Raw genomic sequence first — 27,198 nt, 5'->3', positions numbered from 1 at the left:
AGGTCTGACAGAGAAGAAAATATGCTTCAAGAGAACTGCTCAACGGTTCTCTTGGTGTTGCGTCCTACCCCTATGGCAGGTAGGCCGCTGTCTCACGTGACCAATCGCCCCTTGCCCTTGAACTCACTAGCACACACTCACATGTTGGTTTGGGCAGTAGACCCTAGTGCTCTCCTCCCATTTATTTATAGCCTCAGGCCATGCCTGGCTCTAGGATGAGTTAAGAGTACATCCGGGTGTAAGAGGACTAAAGAGCAGGACCTCTAACCTGCTACATCCATCCCAACTCAGTCTTGAAAACAAACAGGTTCATTTTAGGTGACATGCGAAATCCTTAAGTCTCAGCCTGGGTCGAGGATTAGGTCGGAGGCTGTATTGGGGATGCTGATTACAATGGGACGGCTCAGAGATAGTGGGTCTGGATGGCATACTGAGCGATAGACCTTCCTCTCTTGTCAGTGAGCGACGGACATTTAATTCCCCGTCCACACCATTGGTTTCTTCGACCTCTGCCCAGCTTTCTTCCTTCTGCTTGCCAACCGGCAAGAGGCATTGTGGTGCAGCTTCAATCTTTTTGAACGATGAGATATTCCAGGCCACTGATTCTTGTCCTTTTCTGGCACTCACGATAGTCCCATCACTCCGCACCACTGTCCATACCCCCAGGTTTATATGGTGCCCTGAACTTTAACCATGGTTTACGGTCTTTGATGAGCACCTGGTCTCTCAGCCGGAGGCCACGGGAACTTACCCCGTGCCGTTTGCTAGGTGCAGCATTTCACCTCTCTCTACATGCTTGGATTTCTTGGGCATCATAGGGAGGGGGTGTCCAACCTAGGCACGTAGGCCCATTAAGCATCAAGGTCCATGGGGCCTGTTAGGTTGTGCAGTGAGGCGTGCCCCAATACTCCCTCAAGAAGTGGCATTCTGGATCAACCTGTTCAGTTATGGCATTCCGAAGTGATTTGTTTAGGGTCCGCATAAATCTTTTAATCTCCCAATTGGCTTGCAGCTATTGGGGGGTGATGCGGCGATGACAGATCCCGTGATATTTTAGAAAATCACTGAACTCCCTGCCTTAAAACGGTGGTCCATTGTCACTTGTGAACTTGGATGGAAAACCAAACAGGATAGGAGCCACATGAGTGAAAGCTGTTGAATTGATTACTTCCACAATGGGGTATGTGGATTATGTGTCCATCATGACTAGGGTGACTGTCCCATCCGAGAAGCTCTCAAAGTCTAGGCTCACCTTATCTCACAGGATAGTGCATGACTCCGCAGTGATGATTGGCACTGGCGTCTGCGGAACGCTTGTCAGTTGACACGCTGGACACTTCTGGACAACTTCTTCAGCCAGATCTTCAACTCCGGGGAACCATACCTTCTCCCTCATTCTGGACTTCATCTTCATGGATCCTTGGTGTCCCCAATGCACTAGTTGCGTCACATGGAACTGCAGTGCTGCCGGGATGACAATTCGGGATCTGCGTAAGAAGATTCCTTCTTGGGTAATGCTGAACTCATCTTGTACTCTCCATATCTTCGTTAGACTATACCAATCAATCCCTGACCAGTCGTTTGCATCTCGCAGAAAAGTATGCATGTTCCGCTTTGGAGGGCGGTGCGTACCCTAGTAAGGACTAGGGCCTGCTACAGCTGTGTCTTTCATGTCATCTAGGGTTAAGGCTCGTGGCCAGACCGCGCTTGAGATCATATTGGCATATGCTTCCAATGCCTCAGCTTCATGGCTGTCGACTTGAGGTTCTACGGGCACTGGGTGTCGAGAAAGGAAATAAGCTGGGTTTCTGGCTCTGAGCCAGTAGACAACGTCCATCATGTAGTGTTGTAGCTTGATGGCCCACCGTTTGATTCTTGGGGGAGTATGTGGAGCTGACCCCTGAAACAGTGGGATGAGAGGTTGGTGGTCGGTGACAACCTTGAATGACAGACCACTGAGGTAGAGATGAGAATGTCTACATGCCCATTTGATTGCCAGGGCTTCTTGCTCAATCTGGACGTCAAACGCCTCTGTGGGCAAGAGTGCTTTGCTAGCGAAGGCTAGTGCTGCCCAGTGCCCGGGCTCCTGCTCCTGGGCAAGCACAGCCCCTAGACCCAAAGGGCTAGCATCTACCAACAGTTTGTTGCGGTTTTCTGGGTCAAAGTACACCAGGGTGGTATTACCGAGGAGTGCTTCCTTGATCCTTCGGAATGTGTTTTCCTCCTGGTGACGCCAGCCCCATTTGGCATCTCTCCTGGTTAGTGCCCTCAATAGTTCTGCAAGCATGGCGAGGTCTGGGATGACTCTGCCACAGTATGTTGCCATTCCAAGGAAGCGTTTTACCTCCCACACGGTGGTAGGTTGATTGCCTGCGATTTACAGGGGTCTACCTGTATTCCGTCTTGATTGAATATGTATCTGAAGAATTCAATTGTCGACTGGAAGAACAGACATTTTTTTCTGAGCAATGTGACTCAGTGATCTTGGAGGAGCTTCAGGGTAGCTTGTAGATGTCTGTGGTGTTCAGCAGCTATGGCGGAGTGGATGAGAATATTGTTGCTGAGGTTTAACATGTCTGGCAGCCCAGAGAGGGTCTCACGTATAGCATTCTGGAATATTTCTGCAGCCAATGAGATGCCAAAATAGAGGCACCAGAGGAGATTATAGACGAGGTAGAGGGGACTGGAAGTCTACCAGAGGAGGCACCTTTTACCCCAAAAGACAGAGGTTCAACAGGTGCCAGTTCAATAGAGGCGGACACAGGGCGAACTTCCAGGCCCAAAATACTACAGGTAAGAGTTACCGAGGCATCTCAGTTACCTTTGGGGGGTGGCACTCGGTTCTTCATACACAATTCAGGAATATTATCACAGGATGCATGGATTATACAGACCATTCAGGGGTTTCATCTAGATTTCTATCAACCCCATATCAGATCGCACACCCAAGGCCACTCATTTTTTCCCAAGTATGTGCTTTTATAGACGCAGAGATAGAGGAATTGCTGCAGAAGCGCGCGATCGCCTATTGCGACAACAGGCCACGCGGTTTCTACAGCAATGTTTTCTTGGTGCTGAAGATGGGTGGTGATCACCTATTGGTATTGAATCTGAGAGAGTTCAACCACTTCTTGATTTACAAGCACTTCAAGATGGAGGGCATCCATCTCTTAGAATATCTTCTAAAGAAGGAAGATTAGATGGTCCGCCTGGATCTAAAGGATGTGTATCTGATGAACGATTCCTATTTTTCCTCCCCATCGACGTTTCCTACAGTTTCAATGGAGGAATCGGTGGTTGGAATATTTGGCCCTTCCTTTTGGGCTTCCCTCGGCTCCATGGTGCTTTGCCAAAGTCATGAAGCCAGTGATAGGTCATCTTCTGGAGCAGGGCTTTTGCATGATAGTATATCTAGACGACATACTGATAATGGCCCAGTCTCAGTCCCTAGCCCAAAGTCATTTGCAAATGACAATGTTATTTCTGCAGAACTTGGGATTTGTAATCAACGAATCCAAGTTGGCCTTATGTCCCTCTCAGACGGTGGACTTCCTATGGTTTGTCATAGACTCAGAGACAGCTCAACTGAGTCTTCCCAAGTCGAAACTATGAGATCTCAAGTAGGAACTCAATTCACTGTTGGCCAAACAGACGGTCTTCCTCAGAACAATCGCCAGAGTAGTAGACTTACTGGCATCCTCAATACAGGCTATCTTTCCGGACCCCTTGCATTACCGGGCCCTTCAGAGACTAAAGATCCAATACATGAGGAAGGGTTTGTCCTACACGGATCTGGTCCCTCTGATGCAGGACGTAAGGGAAGAGTTGCAATGGTGGTTGGGCCATGTAGAGGCGTGGAACGGCAGAGCTATCTTTGGTTCTCAACCAGATGTCACTATAGAATCAGACGCCAGCCGTTGGGGTTGGGGAGCGCACTGCGAAGATATCGCCACAGAAGGAAGATGGTGCCTACAAGAACTATCCCTCCATATCAATTGTCTGGAGTTTTTGGCAGGGTTGTTCGCGATTTGGACACTCTCCCCCAAACAGGTCTCTTGGTGCATCCTTCTCAGGATGGACAATATCTCTGCGGTGAGATATATCAACAAGTTGGGAGGTACAAGGTTGTCCCTGCTAGTAGAGATAGAGAAAGATTTCTGGCACTATTGTCTGAGTCACCAGATATGGGTGAGAGCGTAATACATTCAGGCACAGTTGAACACCGTCGCATATTGGAATCTCAGGCACCTAAAGGATTCCAGCGATTGGCAACTCCAACCAAGACTGTTCCAGTGGTTACAGGCAGTGTGGGGTTCTTGCCAGATAGATCTCTTTGCCTCCAGACTGAACAGGCAATTACAAACATTCTGCAGCTGGAGGCCGGACCCATTAGCGAGAGCGACAGATGCCTTCTCCCAGAAGTAAGCAACACGATTGGAACCTGTTGTGCGCTCAAGTAGAGAATCACACAGACAAAGTGTTTGACCAAGTCCCGGTCCTGAGGAGAGCCACAAAGGTCACGAAGGGTTCAAAACGCGTTGACCAAGCTGGTTGGAAAAGATTTTATTGTGAACAGACTATTAGTAGTTAGCAAACATGGCAATTGGCCTGTTGTTCTACCACATAATCCCAACCTGCATCCACTGGCAGGATGTATATTTTGATTGATGCACAAAAGACAATTCCGCCCTGTGTTCTAATTAGAGAGTGGAGGACTGGTCCATTTCACAATTGTTGTGTTTTTGTATTCGAATGTTAACATCTTTGTTTGTCTCATCAGTATTGTGAAATGTATATATGTAAATAACCAAAAATGGTTGTCCCTCTAATGAAAGACATGCTATAAATGTTCATAATTGCTTCTAAAAAAGAAAAAAATGAGTGTGAAATAAATCCCTAAGACGACTATATTAACAAATGTGGCTTTATTGTTAAATGGGATAATCCAATTGAAGTACCCATACACTGTACTGTTGATTCTATTCTCCCAGAATTGGGCAATGACCCAGAATTATGCCTCCCCCCCTTCATCCTAATACCCAGAGTGACGACCCATATAGCCTGACAGCAGGCGGAAGTGATTTTGGTGACCCGTCCTCTGGAAGTTGCAGCCCTGGTTCCTGATACTATTGGAGATGAGCTGCGACTTCCCCAGGATGCTCCCTTGGTCTCAGACAGTGCTCCAGGGCCCTCATGGAGAACTGCACCCAATGGTGACATCCGGACAGTTGTCCCTGAAGGCATGGAGGCTTTCCGGCAACAATGGGAAATGCCTGGCATTTTGGACAAAGCTTCCGAATTCATTAGGCAAGCCTGGGCTCCTACCACACGGAAGAGATACTCCGCAGCTTGGAAATGCTGGGCACGTTGGTTCTTGCAACAAAACGTGGATCCAGTGGGCGCGGAGTTATTCCATATTGTAAATTTCCTGTCTGATAAAGCTTCAGAAGGCTTGGCATATCGGTCAGTAAATAATTTTAGATCAGGCATTTCGGCAGGACATACACAGGTGCACGGAAACCTGTAGGGATGCACCTGGTGGTGTGTAAGTTTCTTAAAGGCATTAGAGTGACTAACCCTCCTAAACCAAAATATTCATGTTTATGGGACGTTTCCTTGGTTCTTGCCCTTTTTGACAAAGGGCCGAATAATGATTTGCTATCCAGGAAACAACTATAATCAAAACTAACTATGCTGTTGTGCTTATCCGCCTGAAGACACTCTTCGGATGTGAGAGCTCTGGACATTACAGGTAGAGTATTTACTCCGGACGAGGTTTCTTTTAACATTACTGGTAGGACAAAGACTTTGTCACGTAATATTGAATATAATGCTTTCCCCAGTAATGCTAAATTGTGTGTGGTGCAATGTCTTAAAGCCTATGAAGAATGTACAGGGTCCCTGCGACCAGAGGGTTCGACACAATTATTGATTGCTCTGCAAAAAACATTTAAGGTGGTCTCAGCAGCTACGATAGCCAGATGGATAAGGTCTGTGATGAAATAAGCTGGAATTGATATCCAGAGATTTGGGGCACACTCTTTACGTGGTGCCATGGCATCTAAAACTTTTATGTTAGGTTCCAATATTCAAGACATTATGAAGTCTGCTGATTGGGTGTCAGAATCCACCTTTAAACATTTTTATTATAAACTGGTGTTTGATAAGCTTTAGAAGAGCAATAATGCGAAGCCTCAGGTCCTGTAATAGAATAAAAAAATTGCTAGCATTCGTGTCAAGAATTTTCAATTCTATTAAGAACACGGAGGCGAGGATTATCCCACCCGGTTTTATTCCAATAATTCTTGCTCTAAATAATTTAGACTTTGTTCCACAGAGATTACAGTTTTTTTTCTGTTTCTTTTATTCCAGGTTCTGAAAAGAAAGTGGAATAAACTTTCTTCTGGTTGAAGAGGATGGACGACGTCCCAGTTTGTGGTTAAAGTTCTTCCACATTAGAGTATGTTACTAGTGATTTTCAAATTAATGTTCGCACTTGGAGTAAAAGACTCGAGCAAAGAAAGAGGCTCATGGGATGGAGATGATGGCTCTTATAGGGTCTGATGGGCCGTGATTGGTGCAAGAGCATCATGAGAAATGTAGCTTTTGTATGTTAAAAATATGTTTTCAATGTCTACTGTGATTTAATAGTAAAGGAAGAAAAGCAATAATACTCGCCTCCGTGTCCTTAATAGAATTGAAAATTCTTGGCGCAAATGCTAGCAAATTTTTAATTACACTGTCTCTGCACAAATAACAGAGCAAGTTACAGTCTGCAGTCTTCTGCATGCGATCTGGACAAGCAAGGTGCATGGCTGAGGAGTCCCGGGGGCCTTCTGTACCAGGGGGTGGGGGGGTTAGGTCCATTTCCTTGCACACACACTCATACACAGAGTTCCACCATCTGACTCTCCCTCTCAGCATGGCTTCTTCCTTTGAGCGGCCTTTTGACATTCTCATGGTCGCCGCTCTCTTGACTGTTTCTTTCTGCACTCCAGTGCTCAGATTCACAGATAAATCCTGGGGTGCCTTTCCTTCCAGGCCTCTCTACAGGGGCAAGAAACAAAAGCTATACATTTCTTTTTTGTGCCGCGATCTTCACAACACTGCTGCCTGCCCAAAGAAAGGCAAAAGCTAAACAGGAACTAATGTGCATTGCTCAGGCCCTATGCTTCAGCACTCACTTCAGGGTGGGGTTGAGGAGGCCCCTTCAAGTATAGGGAAGCCTGGGGGCTCCCACGCACCACAGGGACTGCGGGGCCCTCTGTTACGCCCCTGTATGACTCCCTAGGTCACCTGCATGTTTTTTTGGCCTCTGGGATCACTATGTCCTTTTTCAAACCCCACCGTCTTCCAAACACATAGGGCCAGATTCTGATGCGGGTTAGAAAAGCTTCCCGACCGAATCGGTCGGGAAATGGTTTCCGACCCACTCGGATAGGGAGAGTCCAACCGGCGGAGTACGATACATCCAGATGCTTCCAGATATGATTTGGTTGGACTCCCATTGAATTCTATTGGAGCCTATGTTCCTAACCGCATCATAATTGGGCCCTCGGTCGGGAAAACACGTTCCCGATCCGATTTGGAAGGAGCAAATGCCGTTAGGAGGCCTTCCTAACCGCATCAGAATCAGGCCCTAGGTGGGAATGCTTTCCTTACCGCATCAGAATCAGGCCCATAGTCTGTTTAACCAACTAAATTCAATCCCGTGATTTAGTTTAAAGCAAAGAACTTGAGTTTGATATAAGGCATATTATTTTATTTATATCCTTAATGTGTAAAGTTGTACTCTTATTTTTTAATTAGTTATGTAAACTATAGAATTTTAAAAATATTATATATGTTTTCATATACTTGTTGAAATATATGTGATGTCTTTATTTTAATTTGCCTAACAGCAAATCATTGAAACCAACTGAAGCAGTGACCTTTGCCCTTTGAAACATTACACTGTAGGTCATCTCACATGAGTATCTATGTGCAGTAGTAGGGTACAGAGTCTTAAGTCATCTACAGTGGGAACATTTGAATGAATTTGTGCAGCTGTAAAACGAGGGATTGAAAGTTGCACTTTATATGTTATATGCTTGGTGTCCGTAAAGTGCCCTGTTACCAGAAAGGTTTCCTAGCGCCGAAAAGCGGACCAAGGTCACCCACATTTATAAAGACTAGAACAGCAGTGGTTTGAGTCTTTGCTGAAACTTTCATGACCATAACTTGGTACCACCAGAGGCACCGAGTTCCAGAGAGCAACACTGTCCTCGGCTATGGCAGTGACTCCAACAGGCTTTCTTGTTGCAGGGTGCAGTTTATAATGCAATGTGTGGGGCGCTGGAAACAACATTTTCCAGAAAGGCTTGTGTTATCGTCATGATTTTGAGGGGAGAAGTACATCAGCTATTAACATTTTTAATGGTGTTGTCATTCTCAATCAACCAATCCCCAACAAACAGATAAAGTGTGCACAATATATGTCATCGGGCTTCTTATCGCCTGTGGATAGCCAGTCGATCAAAAATTATGTAATACACTTTTTAATGTAAAGGTTATTTATGGGCATGGAAACCTCCACAAGTCCTCTCTACTGAGTAAATAAGGCACGGGATTTAAAGGGAGATGTCATTGTCTAAATTATACTTAAACACTACAGAGACTGTCCTGCACCTTCATTTCCAATCGAGCATACGTCTAATATGAAGGGTACAGCACTAGCTCACCTCCAGGGCGTGCTGCGTTGTGCTTTCCACTGATACCCCATTGGCGCTTGTTTGTCAACAAACCACATTTAATCAAATCTGGAAGGTGGGCAACGCTTGGTTTCCTTCAGTGCCTTTTGCATTAATGACAATCAGGCTTTCAAAATACCTGACTCTTCACACATCATCCATCCCTAATAGAAAATTGTGTGGCTGAAATAATCATTGAAGCCTATCCTTGGCAGCAATGGTCTATATTAGACATTTAGGGCCTGATTCTGATACGGTTCGGAAAGCTCCCCTACCAAATGGGTTTGGGAATGGTTTCTGACCAAATCGGATCGGGAGAGTCCAACCGATTGAGTACGATTTGGCTGGACTCCCATTGACTTCAATGAGAGCCTTTGTTCGGACCAAATGCATAGGCTCCCATTGCAGAAAGGGGTGGCTGGGGAAAATCGGGCACCCTTTGGCGGACACCCCCTGGTGCCTGCCACACTGTGCATGGCTGGTAAGGGGGGACCCATGGGTACCCCCACGGGCCCGGTTCGGAAGCCTCCGGGTGCAGGAGGCTCCACTACGGGCCCCCAAAGTCTGATTCCGACTGCCGATTCGAGTTGGACACCACAATTCGGAAAGGCTGTCCAAATCCAGCATCGTACTCAGTCGCTAGGAAATGCGGCCCGTAGAGACACGCGATTCTGCTCCGTACGGCCCGGTCATTCCAAATGCTGCTGGAATATTCCTAATGCCTAACTCGAATCGTACTCGGTCAGTTGGAAACCTTTCCAAGTCGGTCAGAAAGACATGTTCCCGGTCTGATTTGGACGGAGCAAATGCCGTAAGGAGGCCTTCCTAACCGTATTGTAATCAGGGCCTTAATCTGAGGATCCACACTGCTTAGGCTGATGGATGATATGTGATGAAACTCAAAAGTCATGCATTTGTCCAGTCATACAAATTATGCATGTTAGAATGTCTATTTTTGCAATTCTGTTTGTGAATTAAATACAATATTTCATAATTTGTGTGACTGTTTGGAGTATACTTGTTTCTCTAGTAAATTGTTTTGAGGTTCAAGTTGTAAACATTGCCAAGTCCAGGACTTTCAGTAGGGTTTCTGTGGGGGTCCCACAGAAGTGAAAGGGGTAAGAACCGCTGCTGTACACAGCAGCATAAGCTACATAGCAGTAATATTAGCTGGCTGGTTGTATAGAGAGCCTGCTGTTAAAGGCACTGGAGAAAAAGGGTGGGCCCCTTGAAAAACTATGAAGTGACTATTTCCAAGAGAACTCCTAGATACTTGTTACTGACTCACCAAAGAAGTGGAGTTCACTCAAACTGTAAAAAGTGTCTATCAATCTTTGGAGCACATTTCTTAATATCATGGAATTCACAAAGGGTTCAACAATTGTCCGCCTGGGAGTCTGCGACGGTCAGACTTTGAGGAGGACGAGTTGTTGAATTCTTTGTGGACTGCATGGTTCTCATATGCGTTACAATTTAAGTATGTAGGAATGCACATGTGTAATTCATGTGAAAATATCACACTGAAGAGTGGTCACACTCTAAATGTATTTAGCTTCCTTCTCATAAAATAGTTTTCACCATATAGAACCCCCTTCGCCTACCTAAAATGAGACGTGTTCGCTCCACTTTTCAACCCGAATACACACTTATTCCTGCCAATGACAGGAGAGAATATAGAAATGTGTTTGGGCTGTGAGTAAATATATATAAACCACTGAGGATGTGGGGGTACCCTAGGCCTGGGGATCATTTGAATTACGCTGGCATGAATGGCATACTTTGTTAATTTCATGTGCCACTTGTTATGCAAAATTACCCAAATTACAACATTGCTCCACGTCGTGTAATTTGCCGCCGTTCGCAGCGAGATTGTAGCGCAGAAGCCTGGGAACATTGCAAACAATCAGAATGCAAGTGGCTTTTGTGAATGGGAATCGTGTTTTTAGAGACATTTTTGAGCGCAAAATGAAGCCGCAGTTCAGAACATTGTCAGGGACAAATTTCTTGCTAAAATACAGCACTGAATGACAGAGTTGTATTTTGCGTAATTAAGAGCAAGTTTCCCGAAATTTCATAATTGTGAAAGAAATTATGCAAACTTTGTATACCTATACTGTCCACCTACTTTGTAGGTATTCCCACCCATAAACACCCATTCAGCCCCGCTGAGTATATATAATCGCCACGTACAATTACGCGACACGGGCATAATTTTATGTAAGAGCGAATCTATTTACGAGTGAAATTCTTTTGTTTCTGAATGCGTTATGCAAGTGCCTCAAATACAACTGCACTCGAAGCTCTCCGTGCCCAAATAGCGCCTATATCGGAATAAAACCAAGTAAAGATATTGATACACTGTACACATAGATTTTTTAAAGTTGTATGTAGGCATCGTCCATTTACCATTCACCTGAGCACAGACCAGAAAGACTGTTCATCCCCTCGTTAGCGCCTCCGGCCTGGAGCACCATTCATGTTTTGTAAGGCTGTCCAGGCTCTGTACCTTCATCATAAGAGCAGGCCGGCCTCAGCAAGGAAACTTCAGTGTGAACTTCCAATACCACCAAAAACCATCGCCTGGAAGAGAAAGAAAGAATGCTTTGAAGAGGATAGTGGTACCAACTTTATTCCTTCTTTACCTGTTTCATTCTTTGGCACCTGCTGAAACTGACTCCAGATGCCCGTTAACAACAGTGGGGCTGATTCACAAAGATAATCTGAGACGAAAGTCTAACTTTACTACTATTGGTATTCACAGAGGTCATTTACGAGTCGTATCGTTACATCCGCAGTCTGGCCGGAATCTACGCCCCTGGGCTGTACTCCCCGGCTCAGGCCGTACTCTCCGGCTTGGGTCGTACTCTCCGACTCAGGGTGGATGAACTGTAATCAATGGGCCTGAATGCATTTTTTACATAAAGGAGCATTAGCCACGTGTAATGAATAGTAGAGGAGGTCATGAAAATCAGTTTGGGCAGGGAAAAGGGTGCGGCCGGACACTACATCACATCCCAGATAAGTCTGCAACTTAAAACTAGCGCCCTATCAGCAACAGGGTGCTCACACGCAAATTCGCATGTTAGCACTCTTTTACTCTACTCTTCCCCTTGCATCTCTAATGGGGGGCAAAGGGGGCGTTCCAGAGTAAAGCTTAGCGACATTTCTCCTATTATCAAGGATATCACTAACCCTGTTAGCGATAAAAAAGCAGCGCTAACTGCGGTTAACGCTGCTTTTTTACGTCTGGTATTTTTCTGACTTAGCCATGATATCCTATGGAAGGAGAATATCATGGCTAAGTATGTCTATCCCTACCAGCAAGCTATCACCAAACCTTGTGGGATTATCGCTGTATTTCCAGCGATAATCTCACAATTGGCAGCTTGCGCTCTGAATTTTATCACTATGGAGATAAGCGTTGATGATAGCACGCTATCTCCGCGATAAAATTCAGAGTTGGCCGGCCGTTGCTGATACAGAAGGAAAGCTGTATTTAGTTGAAAGATTTTCTGATGTTTACTAACTGTAGATCATATAAAACGAAAGCTGTAAGTGGTGTAAAGGTATTCTGAAGTGTGCTAATCATAGATGAAACAGAAGGAAAGCTTAAAATATAGTAAAGTTTGTCTGAGGTTTACTATGCGTAGAGGATATTAAACGAAAGCTGAATATAGGGTAAAGATATTCTGATGTGTACTAACCGTTGAGGATGCAGAAGGAAAGCTGTATATAGAGTAAAGATTTTCTGAGGTTTACTTACCGTAAATGATATAAAAGGAAAGCTGTGTATAGTGTAAGGATTAGTAGCGCAGCTCGGATAACGTGCCTCTGGTGCAAGCAAGGAAAATGGCCCCTTTCACTGCTGTTGGGGTAGTGAAATGCAGCAAGGATCAGGATTCAAAGGGCCCCTCAGGGCTCAAGGCCCCGGCGTCACTGCATCTATGACAATGATAGTAGCTGCGCCCCTGGTAAAAGTATTCTAAAGTTTACTAACTCTAAATTCTATTTTTGTACCCCAGTCGCAGGACATAAAAATATTCCTATTCATTTTTATATTTTTAAAATTGCGCTCAATTATGGAATGTGCCCTACACTAAACACGCGATGGGGCCTTCGTAGCCAAGACATCAACAAAGTGTGGACGTTGGAGAATGACTCTTGGGAGCATATTATCAAGCCCAATATCGCCGCTTTATCGGCCGTTTTCGGACCCGCAATGCGGGAATAAAAGGCACGCTAAGCCCCCATTATCGCAGGATTTTAACTCCTGCTAGAAATCTGACTTAGCCATCTCTTCAATGGCAGGTGGATTGATGGGCTAAGTACATCATTGCGTATCACCAAGCATTTCTTTACGCTCTTGATTTATCGCAGGTTTTCACCCACTATTGCGGTTTATCGCCGTCTATCGCTGGAATTCACATCGCCTGTGAGCAGCGCGTTGATAATACGCCGCTAACAGTGCGATGTATTCCAGCGATATGTGGCGAGAAAGAAAACAGCGCTATAGTCGGTTTGCGAAAAATATCGCAGATCGTTGCTAATATGCCCCTTGGAGACTCCGCAGCCCCCGTGAACGCTTTAAAGAACGAGAACAGAGTGGCGACGCCCTCCAGATGACACAGCAGCGAACGCAAACCAACAGAACCCACACAATGCTGTCTGCTGAACACGGAGGAACAGTGGAGAAAGCATCCTTCCCAGCACCTGCAGCAGAAAACACTGCACCACCAAAGAACATTTAAACAAGCATTTGCAATGCAATAGGTCTCGCATTATTAAAAGTTGGTTTCACTCCAAAATTGCGGCGCAGCATCTGTGACTACTAGGTACATGGGCTCTGCAGTACAGAAGGTCACAGAACAGGGCCTGCAGCAGGAGCATCCAGAGAGGGGGAGAGGACGGGTGTCCCAGCAGCACAGCAGTAGAAAGTGGCCTGGAAATGCCTCCTGTCGCTTGAAAACAAGCTTCGGAGGAGGCATTCAGCCATGCTAGGAAAGCAGTGAATTCAAACCAGGGCCCACTTCTGCAAGAACACATAGGGTTGAAGGCTCTGAAAATACAGCACCTCCAGCCTACCAATAGAACTTGCGTTGCCCTCACGTTCGCAGGCTACTTGTGTTCTCTTCCTGCTCCCTTATGTAGAACGGCTGTGGTGAAACCCTCTTCTTCCTGTTAGGATCTTCAACTCGACTGGCGAATCTAGCATTTCCCTCACTGTGTGCCCCCCACAGGTCATTGCCCTTAGGTAAACCCCCTCATTCCCCAATCCTTGCACTCATCTGATGAAGCTCTGCTCACCTATTCAGAGTAGTTTCTCCTTTACCAGCTCTGACATTGTGGGTGGCTGGTCCATGGCGACGGGGGAAATTGGACCTGGCAGGCACATTCAAATTTCTTGATCCTTTGCACGTGGACATTTTTAAGCACTTATTCTGTGTGCTGGGGCCTGCAAATAAGAGGTGTCTTGAACTGCAGTGGCAGCAGCTGACTCCACTTAGTCCTGCGTCTGTTATCAGTAAGGGAACGTGTTCACGATAAAATGTTGTCAGATTCTCGGCACCATTTTTTTCGGGCAGTTTTAAATGCTCGGACTCGACCTGAATAGTATTGGAGTACTTTACATGAGCACCAATTACACGACACAAGGTCATATCACCAGCGCAGGGAAGTTAAATGATGTGCCGAGAATCACAGGATGCTGGGAGGATTTTGCAAATAAATATATCACCACATTAGTAGTCGATCCCAAGCCCTAGATAGACGTCACTTCTGAAAGGGGTCATGTGGGGTATTCAATGCCAGTGTACCGCCCCTTCGTTGTACTTTAATAAGGTCTCCCAGTGAGCGATTCTCATGAGACTTACGAAAGGCTCCTCACAAGAGACAACCCAGCCGTCTTCCAGGAACACTCAGCAACTCTCCTGATTCTCTGGAAAGCCAACTGTGCCCACGGTATCCTCCATGCTAATTAATGGAGTTCACCAACACAGCTACACGTTCAAGCCTCCATTCACACTCTGCACACGCTAATTCAACCAACCTCAAAACACATTTAACTTGGCTGAAGAATGGAGTACAGAAGGTGCCTAGGTGGGTAAGTGCAGGCACACGGACATGCCACCAACAGTGGCCCCGTTTTCACCGCAGTTGACGGTCACTGCTCCAGCCTGGTAGCCGGCAACTTCAAAGCAGTTTTCAGACCTGCAACTCCGTTTTTTTGACCTCCCACCAAAGCAGACGCAATTGCTGATGGGACGCACACTAATAGCCCAACATCAATACACGCCTAGACGTGGTAAAGTCATGCGAGTTGAAATGGTGGTGCTGGGACCCAGGCATTTGGCTCTGCAGCAAACTGCAGAGAGAGATTATAGAACAAGAGCATACTGCAGCCAGCCACACACAGATAGGCCTGCCTTCTAGTTTCGTGCAGGCATCGTGATAAAGAAGTACTTGCCACCCCTTCCTCTGCAGTGGCACTGCCTGTGGTAAACACAGGAACCGTGAAATTGACAGAAATGAGCACAGCATGAGCGTATGAAAGGACCACGTTGTCTTGGCAGCTTAAACGACTGGTGGCGGTAGGGGACAGGCGTTTAATGTAACCAAGAGCAACACAGAACAGTAAATGTTGGGGGAAGCCGGGAGTCAGCCTATAACAGTGGACGAACGGCTGGTATGATGGGGCATAAGAGCAGTCTGGGCAAGCAGAGGATGGGCTGCTTGTGCTGTGGGTTAAATGTGAAAACGTATAGGAACGGCTGCCCCACAGCACACTCAATCATGCGTGCTTGGCATCCCACATGCATCATAAGGAATCATTTACAATTAAGCTAAAACATAACCCATTAACTTACGTTGCTCTCCTTGTCACAATATAGCACACACAAAGCGCATTCGCAAACTGCATGTGTTGGATGCATACATGTTCATATATCACATGCAAGTAGTAAATCAGATGTATGGAGATGCCCCCGTCATGTATTCACTTTGAATGCAGGACAGGGGCATCTCCATAGATCTGATGTACTTGATAGACACTCTACTTGCATGTGATGTATGATTTATGTACTAGAGGGGTGTAAGCTGCTTAGTCCTCCTCGTCTCCATTTTGTGTTTTCAGGATGATCACATGTTAGCATAACTGAGGTTACCATGTGGTTTACAATTAAGATGGGATCTCCAGAAAACCCAAATGGCCCTGTACTCTGACAGGCAGTCAGATTTAAAAAAAACAAAAAGGGAAGGGGGCAACGGCGGGGCGAACTGAAGACTACAAAGTAGGCACAGTAAGAGTAGGCAAAGACAGACAGGCTCTCGAGGGCGAGTGCCTTGGACATACTGAACTTTCACTGCACTTCGATGACTCTTGGGAGAGACAGTTGTAAGTTGCTTACAAGCGCAAAGGTCGTGTGTGACTAAGGATGAGTAACTTTAGGATCGAAGATTCGCCGACCAGAACTGTCGCTCGCCCAAATCAGGCCCAGTTGATGTTTCTAGGTCACTCACCTCTCGCACTTTGTTCCTCTTGTCCCGCACTCCGGGATCGGCGGGCTCTCCCCTGGCGGCCCCCACGGGCGGTTTAAAGACGATCCCCTTGGGGGTGCCCTGGTCCACCATCTGCAGCTCCCCCACGCCGGCAGCCAGACGCTCCTTGTCGCGACGGATGTCTGACTGAATGTCTGCGGGGGCCCGCTGCACTGTATCCTGTGCCTCCCTCAGCGCTCGGGCGTGCTCCTCTCGGATACGGGCCAGCCGCTCCTCCAGGTCTCCCACGGCAGTAGGGGGAGGAGGAGGTGGGGCGCCAGGCTCTGGGGTGTGCTGGAAGAAGACCCCGCTCAACAGCTTGGAAGAGTCCGGCAGAAAGAAAAGCGCTCCGAAGCAGTGTCGCGAAGGCGCTGAACACCAGCAATAGCGCAAACTTTTCGCTCAGGAGGAAAGCGCCCGTCGGCTTCCTCAGCCCGGGGGAGCCCCCCAGCGGCAAGGGCAGCAACGTGGGACCCGGCATTGTCCCCAAGTGGCCCGCACCCGCTGCCCGGGCTCCCTCGGATGGGAACAGGCACCTCGCTCTGGGCTGTCCTCCACCAGCGTCGAGAGCCGATCCCTAAAGCGAGGGCGGGGTCGCTGGAACGGAGCCGCTGACCAATGGCTGTGCAGTGACTCTCGTGCTCAGGTGTGAGAGACTGTGGGCAGAGCCAGCAGGGCTGCCGGAGGGTTAAGGTGGGTAGCCTGTCCCGGGACGGAGTAGGCGTGAAGCGAGTAGCCGGAACCTGAGGTAAAAGTGACAGCGAAAAGGGGCCGGACGGAGCGAAAGAGGCAGAGCTGAGAGCAGTGGTCTGGGAGAGTTGAAGCTTAGACCCTTTACAATAACAAAACTCCAACGGCCGCGGGACCCACGTGGGCAAAGGGAGGGTGGCTCGAGCCCTACGCGCATCACATGCTCACGCATATGCAACCTAAAACTAGCTGCTCTCGCACGAACAACGAGTGATGTGCGCGCGCGCCACTGAGACCCATGTGCTTTCAATTATCGCGCCTGTGTCTGGGCACGATAATTGAAACCACATGGCCTATTGGTGTCTATTACGCGCACCAATCGCGTAATAGACACCAATAGGCCATGGGCGGAGCAATGCGCCTGCCTTTGGCCTATTGCGTGCTAGCTTTCAAAAAAGCACGCACGCAAAGGCCAATAACGTGCAACAGAAGGAAAGGCACATGCTCGTGCGTATGCCACTCCAAGGTCAGCTCCAAATCCCCGTTTTTCATCTACTAAATGTCTCGCGCTGCGCGAGCACTGCTGCGCAGTGCAACGCTAGGCGCGAGAACTAAAAATGCGTTCCATGAATTAATGAAAAGATGTTTGTAGAGCGCCTCCGCTGCTTCAGAAGAAGCGTCTAGGCGCTTGTGTACGTCACGCAGGATTGGAATGAACTGCAGCTTTTCAACGAGGACACTGTGCAATAATGTATTGCAGAAAGAGCATTGATTAAGAAGGTTTAGTGGGGAGGTGTGGCAGCCATTGCATTCTGCTTTGTTTCATAGTTAGATGGCAGTGTATGGTTTTGTTGTCTAAGGGCTTACAAGTTGCTCATGGGAACACACACACCCTTGGAATGAATGTTCACAGAACATTTAATGGTAGCAACATTTTCAGTGAGGAACGCAAAAAGGCGCGTGGGGATAGACTTACAAAACTCCCAGCCACGGGCATTTACTCTGGGCAATCACTCTATGCCACTTTAGACAGACACCAGCCATATGCAAATCAGCCTTCGTCCTGCTCCAATAAAAACCGCTGAACCCTAGCTGCCAGGCCTCGTGGCCTCCAGGCGGGAACACAAGCCACCAGAGACTGATGCTGGTCTAGTTAGGCCTCACCAGTGACGTGTAGTTTGAGTCCTGTGGCACAGCGCGCCCAGGACCCGCATCTGGAAATCATGATGTAGGCTACTCACATTCACCATAGCCATTCCTGAGACAAACAGGAGAATCCTGGAAAGATGCTGTATTCATTGGGCTGGACTATCACTAGTTTGATATGGTTGCCAACATTAAACCTGTTTTCATTACAAGTTAGCTGGTTGAGACTGACCAAGCCAAAGGCACAGGAGTGCAAATAATTACAACAGGAACGCCTGAAAATGAACCCCACAAAAATGAACCCTGCTCTGCATGTATCAAAAACCAGAAGAACCCCTCAAATTAAAGGGAAATATTGAAACAAAACAGGATGACTGGAAACACGAACTAGCCCATGGGAAGAGCCAGGCAGAATGGCTTATCTAATCAGTACTTACATGTGAAATGTGTTATCTACTTTATATAAATCTAGTTTGTAAAGGAAGATTAGCGGGTGTCACCGGGGAATACAAATGACAAAATGTGTGGAGAGTAGACCCAAACCTTTGTTAACGCAGAGGCTAAAAGTATATGAGGTGTGCAGACTTTATTACCACCATGAATTATCGGGTGTTAGAAAGACTAAAGCCAACATTACATTTTGGCAATGGAAACTTGCCAGAATTTAACTGGAACAAATACAAGGTATTTACCAGGAAAGGTGGCCTTTGGTGCAGTAAGCACAAAAACTGCATCTTATGTCCCATATTAGAGCAAAACTGGCAACAGGTGCCACCTTCACACCAAACAAGTTCCGAATCCCAGGCTGTGCCAGGCGTGATGCATACCCAATGCCCCTCTGGTGCCCTCCTACCCAGTGGCCAGGTGTCGGCGAATCAGCACTGACAAAGCTCCAAGGAGCCGTGGAGGACTTTGAAGAGAGATGTTCATTGTTGCAGGGGCATCTTGGGCATGAGGCTTCATACAAAGAGCTCTGTGTACGCCCGCAGTTGTTTATCTTGACCAATGTCACAAAAGTCACAAATGCTGACAGTTAAGGCACTAACACATTGTTAGATCCTACCAAGGTGAGTCTGCGGCAGCTGCGGAGGCTGCCGGTTGCGGCAATTAACATCTCTTCAATTACCCAACTCGACAAATGTGTGACTTCCCAGACTTTGCAACATATTATCAGATAATATGTGGGCAATTAGCTGTGCATGGCAAGGGCATGAGTTCTAGTTACTTTAGGGCATGAGTTGCAGTTACTAGACACAACTATAACTGGTGAATTACAGTGGTGTTTTGAGTTTAAAACATTATGCTGTCACTCAAATTTTCACCATAGTACAATGTTACTTTACCTTTTTTGTTTTTTCTGTGAATTTCTAGTGCTTTTCAATCTAAAGTAATATTTTATTACCATATGTAAAGCCAACCTCACGACACGGAAGGACTTTGGCAGTGCACAGCGTGGGGTTGCCGCAGGTCCTGGGTCAACGACCGCAGGCTGCCAACCCATGGTTGTTCTTGCAGGTCTTGGCTGCACTCGGGTAGAATTACTCATTTTGCCAAAGAATGACAACACCACAGTAAAACCAAGCTCCCTCAGAAGAGAGAGCTTGACATTGGACCTCTGCCTTTGAATGCACAGCAAATGTGGCCAGAACAAGATTTAAAGGCCTGTTTACAGAAGGCAGGTTCATGGAAGATTAGAGTAAAGAAGGTTTGGGCAATGGGAGGGAAGAACTCAAGCTGGACAGCCTACAGCAAATAAAGCCAGCAAATAGAAAGCCAGAAAATGTGAGTTACAAACCACAAAGCCAATGGTAATCAACGGACGGAATGCATTCCTAGGAAAGCTTTCTGAATGTCCCCAAGAGGCCATTAGCGAAAGAGACAGCTAAGCTGTCTGGTAGGCTTCGACCTAAAAATGGACTCAAGACACACACTGCCATAGTAATCCCAGACACTGAGGGGGGATTACGATGCGTGTGGATGTATGCCTTCTGAAAGAGTAGAATGCTGTCACTCAAAAGAAAGTCCGCCTCTGGCTGAAGTGGACAGACCCTCTGCCCCATGCTGTGGTGGGTAAAGCAAAAATGTGAATGACACAACAACTAATGGGTGAAGGGGGCAGGCTGAAAGGATATTATGTACATGAAAAGGACTTGGCTAACGCCAGACCTAAAGATACGACTCAGTATGGGCAATGCCACGGGAAAGTTCCAGGTTGTGTTGCTAATCAGGAAGTGCATTTCTGGTGGAAAAACTGTTCCAGAATGGAGTTCAGGGTTATCTGCTGCATGAGGTGAAGGTATTGCCTCCATTTATGAGCCTTAAAGGCAGATCAGTTCAGAGCTGTCCTGGAAAAGTAAATATTTATCAAAGAGAAACACTCAAGAAACCAGCTTCTCAGAGAACTGAAACTAGCAGACCAAACTGATGGGAGCAGCTCAGGCCTTCTGTTTAAAACAGATGTTTGACACCCCTGTGGGATGCATTTCTGAAGTGGTTTTCATTCTGTGCAGACATTCTGCGGCCTAAAGCAGTGGTTCTAAACCTGTGGTACTGGGACCCAAGGGGTCCGGTCTGTGAACCCTATTCAAGATTTCGATATTGCTTAGAAAATTAAATACTATTAAAAGATTAATAAAGCATATATAAATGAAGAAGCAAAATATGAACCTGAAAATTTGAATTTAGAAAACCTACAACCTTCCTATTAAAATTTAGAGTTTTCTTATATTTGTTTAAGAACTAAAAAATATATTTCATCATATGAGCATTTGATGAATGCTTGTTTCTGTATTTGTGTATTGCTTTGCATTTGAAATCATCTAAAATGCTTAGGCCGGGGTCCCCTGTGTCCAGGAATGACTCAGTGGGGATCCCCAGATTCCGATAATGATTCATTGGGGTCCCTGGGTTCCAGTAATGATTAAGTGGGGTGCCCTGGGTTCCAGTAATTATTAAGTGGGGGTCCACAGAAGTCAAAAGGTTAAGAACCACTGGCCTAAAGCACACACCTTAAATCCCCCAGCTTTGGTGTGGGATCCCTACCTTGGGGTCTCACACCCACTCACTCACCAACCCATTCTTCGTCTGCCTTACTCCTGTAAGCTTCAGAGTCCGCGCTGACACCTAGCTGACCAGGCTGCCTGCTGACAGGGGTTTCCCAGCCGAGAGAAGAGTGTACAGACAACGGACAACAATGCAACTTTGTTATAAGATGACATTGCACTAGAACACGGGTACTAGCAAACATTTCCTTAGGGGACGCAAAGTACTGTCTGTGGCCTGCCAGCAATGCGATGGGTGTGGTGATGGAAGGTAGGCGTAGGGGGACGCGAAGATGAAGCATGGTGTGTACAACAAACTGAGCCTTCACGTGACTTCTGTCTGCCACTAACTCTCTATTCTCATGCACCAAGAATTAAAGTCCAACCATTAGCTTCTAATGTAAAACGGGAGAGGGAAAGAGATACTCATCTGGTGGCTGAATTACAAAGTGTGAACCCAGAAAACCTGGTATCATTCCTGGCTTTCCCACTTGACATTGCATGATCCTAGGCAATTGACTAATTTCACTTTGCCTCCTTTTCTTCATGACCACATACGAGAGCCCCTCAAAATATACGACTTCAGGAAGTGTGCTGTACAAAACCTTCTCTTGCGTTTTATTTAATAAAGTATAATGTTGTTCCACTTATATAACAGCCACGGCTTCACATAAGGTGCCCCTGACAATAAGACTGGATAAGACAGAGGTCCTCGTCCTCGGACCTTCCACCACCGCTTGGGACAACACCTGGTAGCCCTCCGCCCTCAGGAACCCGCCCACCCCTTCAGACCACGCACGGAACCTCTGCATCATCCTTGACTCCTCCCTCACCATGACCCGCCAGATCAACTCCTTCGCTTCCACCAGCTTCAACTGCCTCCACATCCTCCGCAAGACTTTCAAATGGATCCCCCCAGAATGCAAAAAGACCGTCACCTACGCACTCATAACAAGCAGACTGGATTGCTGCAACGCCCTATACACCAAAATCAACAGAACTCTCCTGCACAAGCTCCAAATCATCCAGAACGCAGCTGCCAGACTCATCCTTTGAACCCCACAGAACGAACACATGACCCAACACCTAAGAGACCTTCATTGGTTCCCCGTCAAGAAGAGAGTAACCTTCAAATTACTCACCCACGCCTACAAATCCCTCCACAACATCGGACCCAACTACCTCAATGAGAAAGAGTCTCCTTCCACTTACCCAAAAGGAACCTCTGCTCCGCCGACCTCGCCCTGGGAGAAACCCCCCGCATCCGCAGAAACAGAACAGGCGGTAGCGCCTTCTCCTACATCGTAGCCAAGGCCTGGAACGAGCTTCCGGTCAACATCAGACGCACCCCTACCCTGCACACTTTCAGGAAGAACCTCAAGACCTGGCTCTTCGACTGAACCGGAGCTGCACCCCTCCTCCCTCCCCCCCCAGTGCCTTGAGACCCTCACGGGTGAGTAGCACGCTTTGTAAAACCCTCATTGATTGATTGATTGACAAATGCCTTGCCTCTTGGTTCACTAATGGTACCGTTTTCAGAATGATGCGGCATGAATGTGACCAAGATCATGTTTGAAAACTATGATTGCTAATAAATGCCTCTCAATGCAGTGATATAATCTGAACTACTAAGGTAAAACGCTGATGTATGTTAATAAAATACACTTTCTTGAAGGTTGTAGAGAGTTCATCATGTTTTTACATGTTCAGTGCAAGATGTCTTTGAAGCTAAAGATGTTCCTAAAGATACTTTAGTTAACAAAAGTGTGCCTGTTTGTTTCACAGCTTTCTGAGTGTTCCTGCTCTGTCAAGTGAACAGCAGCCTAGTGTTCACCAAGGGGCCTCAATTAAAGGTCACGAGGGCTGCATGCGGCACCGGAGCCATACTTTGAGTATCCGTGCACTAGAATCTATGCTTATGACATGGCCACTTTAAGTAGCAGTATAGTGAACGAAAGTTATTTTCTCCGCCGCAGCTGAGAGCCCAGCCATGCAGTAGATGACATCCTTAAAGCTCACCCTCTGTGCTGCAGCAGAAGGCCGGGAGAAATGGCTGAAGGCCTCTATATCCACCTCTGCACGTCCACTGCTCACCTACTGGTAAAGCACCGCAAATAGCTGATTTAGCCCAAATTTTCTATTAACGTACCAGGTCCTCAGTGTAATGGCTAAAGGGACCCAAAATGATCCATGAAATAACTACAAGAGAAAATACAGAGTTTTTGAGTAATAATAATTTCTTGGCAAACGAGAGCTCACTACACCACACCTGGGCCTCAGCTGCCTGTTCTCCGATGACGCCAGCATCTCTGTGACCGAAGCAGACACCTTTAGAGAGATCATGGCTATTTTACATGGATTATTCAACTCAGAATACATGTAATCCCTAAAGTATTTGGCAGGCGGGGAAATATAGGTTCATCGTAATGATTTCCAGGGACATATGTTGCTTGCCAGCTGTGTTTCGTAAAATGTATGGTAACGTGTCAAGGAAGAGGTTTCGGAATGAGAGACTCTGCAGTCCACGGGGGCTCGAACTCTTGGAATCTTATGTTTGTATCAATCAATCAAGAGACACTTATATAGCCCTACTTATCACCTGAGAGGGTATCCAGGTGTTGTGTTGCTGTGACAGTCGAAAAATGTAGCAATGGGTGCTCGGCACCTTCCACCTGTAGAATGCTATTACCATTACTGTTCCCTTGCCTCCCTTTATGTGCAAGGTTCTACCGGAGTTAGTTACTGCGTGGCTGGCGAAGGCAGATCACGTTTTGTGCTGTATTGATGAATAAACCTGTTACATCTCCCAGCAGTGTGGTGTCTTCAGTCACTACACCTATTGGCATTGATCGCCAGCCAGAAATGAGGACATCGCTGACACTGCCTCCTCACAATGTGATCAGGACTCGGTTGTCGGTAGGCGCGTACCGAACTCAGTGGCTTGATTGGGCCACTACCTGCTCTCTGCGTGCATTGACTGTGAGCAGTCTGCGTGAGTTGTGCATTCTGCTTGACTTGTGAGTACTTTATTGCCCCAGCGGAGCACGGCGCTTCCTCTGGCTCAAGCATTCCCAGCAACCTGCTCTTGGCAGCATCAAGCAGTGTGGTGTGCGTTCTCTTCAAGCTCTGCCTTTGTGCTGGCTTTGTCTTTCCCGGTTCCCTGGTAGGAATTTGCCTATTTTTGCTGCCCTACTACTCAACACAATCTGGTTTGGGTGCTGCTCCCATTCATCTGTGTAAATACAACAAATGATGGACGGAATGCTGAATGATTCAAACATTCTCCCCCAGTCAAGAGATGCGTTAAATCCATCGTTCTTTTGCCCACAACACCACCCCAGTTTGGACCCAGCCATTTGCAAATCAGTCCAGATTCAACAGCCAAGCCAGGTCTCCAGGGACTGGAAACAAGCATCCTGGGACAGGTTTCAGGGTATGTCACCCTTCATCAGTCAGGCTAGCTTGAATCCAGCGGCATCTGTTGACACGATCTCTTCTCAGTTCTCATGTTCTTTGTGACCACCGCTTCCGGATCACACTCCATGTGTCTATTAGAGGTAAACCCTTTAGAAACAGCTCAGTTTACCCCTTGTTTGCAGCTTGTCCTATCTAGGAGTGTTTGGCTCTGCGTGTAGGGTTTTATTGTGGCAGCTTCTTCTATTGTAAATCCACCACCTTTTCTTTTACATCATGGACAATCACCTATTCCATGGGAAGTGTGGATTGACATATTTGATAATTATTTGATAGCACTTGACGGTAAGGAATATTCCCCTGAAAGAAGAAAGCGTTAGTAATGGGTACTGTTGGTAAAGAAGCTCACCACATCTTTAAGTATTTTCGTCACATGTTAGGAAATGCAATCAGCCTATTGAGGATGTCTATAAAGAGGCCAAGTTATGCCTTCAGAAGAAATTTGCCAAGGATGAAAATATTGTTATGTCTCAGGTCATGTTTTACATCAGACCGCAGAAGCCTGGCAAATCATTGGAGGATTTAGTTTCTGGCTTACGTGCACAGTCTGTGAAATGTAAGTTTTGTCAGATGACGTATTAATTAATCAGAGACCAGTTTATTGGGCAGTGCCGTAGTACGCAAACTCAGGAACGCCTTTGGGCTGCCAAGAATTTGTTGCTGAACGATGCAATTGCTATCACCAAGGTGGTAGAAGAGTCCAAGCAATGCACGAAGGTAATGAACAAGAAAGATTAGCCAAGCCCGGAGGGGGATGTGGCCGCAGTGGTGAGTAAGGAAGAAGGAAATGGAGGAGCAACCAACAAGTCTAGTACCAAGTTAAAGAGGGGAGCCAAATTGAAAGGGTGCTGTAGGTGTGGAAGCTCATATCATGCCAGTGATTCCAAGTAGTGCTATGCATCCAGCAAGGAATGTAGGAGATGTGGGCGCAAAGGACACTATGCCCAAATGTGCAAAGATAATAACATTAAGTCTTGGGTAGCAGTTACCGACGAAGAGAACTGGGAGAATGGCTGTGAAGAATGTGTATTGATGGTCCACTCTGAATCAGACCAGAAAATGAGGAAGTTAAGACCCAAAGCTTCTTTTGAGATTTTGGACAGAGTAGTTCAATTAATGGTGGACTCTGGATTGTTATTCACCATGCAGGTGAATATGTGGAAGAGCGAGTGGCCACAAGTCATTTTGTTGCCCAAAGACATAAATCCGAGAGGATATCAAGGAGCGAGCATAGATGTGTTGGGTTATTTTCTGTCACCTATTAAATTTCTGTCTTGTCAGATTGAGGGCAAAGTCTATGTAGCTTATGACGGCCCACCCATTTTATGAAGGGTTCATCAATATGACTTGCAAATTGTTATTGATCCTCATGCTTTCAGCCAGGTGTTGGCTGTGGGTGATTTGAATGTAGAGGAGGTGTTAGATGAGTTGAAAGATGTTTTTACTGACAAATTGAGGGCTATGAAGGGATTTGTCAATAGAATTGTATTGGAAAAGGGTACTGTTCCTGCCAAACACAATTTAAGAAGCGTTCCGGTGGTTGTTAGGGGGGAGGTCAAGAAAATGTTGGATGACATGTTGAAAGGAGGGGTTATAGAACTAGTTGAAGCATCTGAGTGGGTGTTCCCAGTGGTTATTACCAAGAAAAAGTATGGCAAGCTCAGATTTTGTGTGGACCTTTGAAGCTTTAATCATAATGTGGTGACCGACACCTTTCCCCTCCCCAACATCAATGAGCTGCTCTTGTTGCTGAGGGATGGTAAGTACTTTTCTCAATTGGACCTAAAAAGTGCTTACCACCAGATTAGGTTGGATAAAGACTCTCACAGTCTTACGGCTTTTGTCATGATGGAAGGTATGTTCCAGTTTACAAAGATGCCTTTTGGTTTATCCTCGCCTGCAAGAGTTTTCCAGCGAATAATGTCCGAAGTGCTCAAAGGACTTGAAAAAGTAAAGGTAAAGTACTTCCAGGAAAACATCCTTGTTTTTGGGAGTCCATAAAGCAATATGTTGAAAGCAGTGTTGAGGAGACTTAAGGAGGCTTCCCTGAACTTGAAAAGGAATAATTGCAAGTTCCTCGTAAAAGAAAATGAATATCTCAGCCATACCATCTCAAGTGAAGGGGTGAAGCCCAAGGAGGATTTGTTAAAGGCGATCAGGTGTGCACCCATTCCTTGTGACAAATACCAGTTGCGATCCTTCATGGGTTTGGTCAAATATTATTTCAAATTTGTCAGGAATTTTGCAGAAAAAACTCAGGCGTTAAGGATGGTTAAGGATGCTGCTGTGTAACGGGTGTGCATTTCAATGGAGTATCCAACAACAGGCCTTCAATGTGGTGAAAAATGATGTGTGTGAGGCTGGTATTCTAGCACCTTTGGACGCCAACTCAAGTAACTTGTGACCGTGGATGCTAGTGCAATGGGCTGGGCGCAGTTCTTTCTCAGATGCATAGGACCAAAGAAAAACTTGTGGCTTTTGCTCCGAGCTCTTTGACAGACAGCAAATGCATCTATTTTGTTATAGAGCGTGAAGCCCTGGCTGTGGCGTGGTCGGTAGAACATTTCCAGACATTTTTGTGGGGT

The 27,198-nt window shown here is 46.5% G+C and overlaps 1 protein-coding gene across 18 annotated transcripts in view; it reads right to left on the bottom strand.

The window, feature by feature from the left end:
- The window catches only part of LOC146868823 (uncharacterized), a 467,456-nt gene that overhangs the window by 60,193 nt on the left and 380,065 nt on the right, over positions 1–27,198 (bottom strand). For 12 of the 18 annotated variants that reach the window (XR_014964974.1, XR_014964970.1, XM_085613830.1 and 9 more), the window contains one exon: positions 11,136–11,309. The gene's annotated coding sequence lies outside the window, so the exon portion shown is untranslated. The remainder of the gene's footprint in view (positions 1–11,135; positions 11,310–27,198) is intronic. The other 6 variants (XM_085613838.1, XM_085613828.1, XM_085613829.1 and 3 more) reach the window with 1 other exon arrangement.

This window comes from Triturus cristatus, chromosome 1_2 (assembly GCF_964204655.1).
Source record: "Triturus cristatus chromosome 1_2, aTriCri1.1, whole genome shotgun sequence".
Lineage (NCBI taxonomy): Eukaryota > Metazoa > Chordata > Amphibia > Caudata > Salamandridae > Triturus > Triturus cristatus.
The sequence above is the reverse complement of the archived record's forward strand: the minus strand, read 5'-3'. Positions and strand labels throughout refer to the sequence as shown.